The sequence below is a fragment of the Camellia sinensis genome, chromosome 11 (genome assembly GCF_055761805.1).
Source record: "Camellia sinensis isolate YWXY chromosome 11, ASM5576180v1, whole genome shotgun sequence".
In the NCBI taxonomy this organism is placed as follows: Eukaryota; Viridiplantae; Streptophyta; class Magnoliopsida; order Ericales; family Theaceae; genus Camellia; species Camellia sinensis.
In genome coordinates, this window is record NC_138971.1 from 137,912,666 (window position 1) to 137,916,531 (window position 3,866).

Genomic DNA, 3,866 nt, shown 5'->3' on the forward strand with positions numbered 1-3,866 from the left:
GTAGAAAGGTAGAGGGAGTTGGTGGTGTCCCACCACATCTCCACCAGAGCAGCAAGAAGGGGCCTGCTCACAGTGAGGCGCGAGAGTCCCATGCAGAAGGTCCCAAATCCGGCTCGATCAACAATGCGACAAACCGCGTCAGGTAGTTCCATGTACCAACCTCTGGCGGAAACATTCCCACACCCCCGGAAGGCATGGGAATCCACCTGTGGTCAAAACAAATAGTTGCGAAGCATTGTTACAAATATAGTGTTGAGTGTTTCAGTGGAAAGTACAACGTGTGTACATGTGTTTAGATTCAAACAAATATCGGGTGCGGGTGTGCTCACCGTGAACTACAGCATGTGATGTATCAGTGTGTTTGAGTAGTTCAGTGGAAAATACAGTGTGTGTACACGTGTTCAGATTCAAACAGATATCAGGTGCGGGCGTGCTCGCAGTGAACTACAGCATGCAATCTATCGGTGTATCCGGGCCAAAATAGTTAAAGAACAGAATCAAGTATTACAGTTATGTATTCTACTTTACAGAAAATGAAACAGGGAAGAGTGTACCTCAGAAGCACCACAGGACAGATGTGACTCTGGCTCGGGTAGTAGAAGCTCCAGTGGCACGCGTCGCTCATAGTTCCTGAAGTGACGGAGGCTGTTAGGAGGAAGCACGTGTATCGCCGGCCTGTAGGCCGCCAGATCGAACAGCCGGATATGAAAAGGCAGGAGCTCAGCCTCAAGGTCGACGTCCAACTTCGGGGGAGCCCCACCGCCTGGAATGTCGTCTGCCATCTCAAGAATAGTGTGAAAATGGCCGGAAGCGTGAAAACCGGGCAAGAATGTAGAAAGTCAACCCAAAAGTCAACCCCGAGAGGATGAAAAATGGGCAGAAAGGTCAGAGTCCAAAAAGACCCAAAGACCGAGGTAAACTCGAGGGAAACATACCCCAAGTGGTGGAAATTGAGAAAAGTACACCGAAACTAAGATTTGTTCGATTCAAAACGTACGAAACGAGGAGGTTTTCGCGAATTGAAAGACAAAAATGGCCCTAAAATACGGCGAAGACTCGGATCGAAGGGAGGAAACTCGCCTAGAGAGAGAGGGGAGAGATTTTCGACCAAGGAGGAAGTGAAAATATAGGGCTTGAAGCCCTATATTTAAAGACCCGTGGCCAATTGACAAAACTGCCCCGATAAAACAATTTTTGGCCGGCCGGCCACATTGTTAGCCGGTCGGCCAACTATTTGGCCAGTGACCTTATTTCGTGGCCGATGGATGGCTGGTGTTCTTCTCCGGTGGCCGGTGCATCTTCCACACCCTTGGTTGGGTCATTCATATGGTTTGAAACCTTCATTTATCAAGGCAGTACAAGGAAATGCACTTTCAAAGCTTAACCGGTCTCGGTGTTGACCAAGAGCCGTGACTTCTGTGCGTGGCACTTGATACGTACGAGGTGTATCCTTTTTTTTCGTATCCTTTTGTTTCTTGAGGAATTCGGAAATTGCTTTACGTGCGTTGCATTACAACATTTTGTTATGAGCACGTGTTGGCTATACATCATTTCACTCATGTTGCTTTACACATTTTGTGCGTTGTCGCACATGCCATACTTGCATTGTCATGCACATTCTTTAGGTCGCGTCGTCATGCGCACCTTACATGCATTGTCATGCATCTTCCTTATCTCGCATTGTCATGCGCATTTCATTCGCATTGTCATGCTTTCCCTTAAACATGCATTGTCGTGCATTTCCTTACTTTGCATTATCATGCAGTTCCTTATTACGCATTGTCATGCGCACCTTACATACAATGTCATGCACATTCTTTAGGTCGCATCGTCATGCGCACCTTACATGCATTGTCATGCATCTTTCTTATCTCGCATTGTCATGCGCATTTCATTCGCATTGTCATGCATTTCCTTAAACATGCATTGTTGTGCATTTCCTTACTTTGCATTGTCATGCAATTCCTTATCACGCATTGTCATGCGCACCTTACATACATTGTCATGCACAATATTTAGGTCGCATCGTCATGCGCACCTTACATGCATTGTCATGCGCATTTCATTGGCATTGTCATGCGCATTTCATTCGCATTGTCATGCATTCCCTTAAACATGCATTGTCGTGCATTTCCTTACTTTGCATTGTCATGCAGTTCCTTATCACGCATTGTCATGCGCACCTTACATACATTGTCATGCACTTTCCTTGTCTCGCATTGTCATGCGCATTTCATTCGCATTGTCATGCGCCCCTTACATGCATTGTCATGCATCTTCCTTATCTCGCATTGTCATGCATTCCCTTAAACATACATTGTCGTGCATTTCCTTTCTTTGCATTGTCATGCAGTTCCTTATCACGCATCGTCATGCGCACCTTGCAGGCATTGTCATGCATTTTCCTTATCGTGCATTGTCATGCATTTCAAAAAAGACGTGCGTTGTCGCGCATTCGAGTTCATTTGCATTGTCATACATTTCAAAAGAGACGTGCGTTGTCCCGCATTTGAGTTCATTTGTTTTGTCATGCATTTCAAAAACAAGCGTGCGTTGTCACACATTTGAGTTCATTTGCATTGTCATGCATTTCAAAAAAGACGTGCGTTGTCGCGCATTTGAGTTCATTTGCATTGTCATGCATTTCAAAAAAAGAGGCGTGCGCTGTCACGCATTTGAGTTCATTTACATTGTCATGCGTTTCAAAAAAGAAAACAAGCGTTATCGCGCATTTGAGTTCATTTGCATTGTCATACATCCCAATAGTATGCATTGTCATGTATTTCAATAAATCATGCATTGTCATGCATTTCAATTACACGCATTGTCATGCATCTTTCATCTACATTTCAGTTCATGCATTGTCATGCATTCTTGTCCATGCATTGTCATGTGCACCTCTTTTGCATTGTCATGCATTTCCTTATCATGCATTGTCATGCATGTCTCTTCTGCATTATCATGCAATTCAGAAGATGCATTGTTATGCATTTCAATAACGTGCATTGTCATGCATCCCTTGTTTGCATTGTCATGCATTTCGAACAACTCGCATTATCATGCATCTTCCATTTGCATTATCATGCATGTCAACCTCTCGCATTGTTGCATATTTCATGTGTATTGTCTTACACCCCTCTAACTTGCATTGTTTTGCACGTCCTTTTTCCGAAACACCAAGACATGTCCCTATGTTTCCCTTTCTTTGGGTTAGAGCATTCGAAACATGTTCCAATATCTAACTTTTCTCCACTCGTGTGGCGCGTATGGACGTAACTCTAACTTTTCTCCATTTGCGTGCCGCGTGTGGACATATCTAACTTTTCTCCACTTGCGTGCCGTGTGTGGACGTAACTCTAACTTTTCTCCACTCGCGTGCCGCGTGTGGACGTATCTAACTTTTCTTCACTCGCGTGTTGCGTGTGGACGTAACTCTAACTTTTCTCCACTCACGTGCCGCATGTGGACGTAATTAACCCTTACTAACCCCTTTCTCCCCCTTTCGCATTGTCACACACATTGTATGCGTTTTCGTGTATGCTTTACTTACATGTGTTTATGCACCCTTCTTGTTTTGTTTTACACATTGCATGCGTTTCTGCGCGTGCTTTACTTACATGTGTATATTTGTTTTGCTTTACACATTGCACACGTTTTTGCGTGTACTTTACTTACATGTGTTCATACCTTGCTTGCTTTACACATTACATGTGTTTCTGCGTGTGCTTTACTTATATGTGTTTATGCATCCCCCTAGGTAGTTACACATTGTACACGTTTTCACATGTACTTTACTTATATGTGTTCATACCTTGCTTGCTTTACACATTGCATTCGTTTCCGCGTGTGCTTTACTTATATGTGTT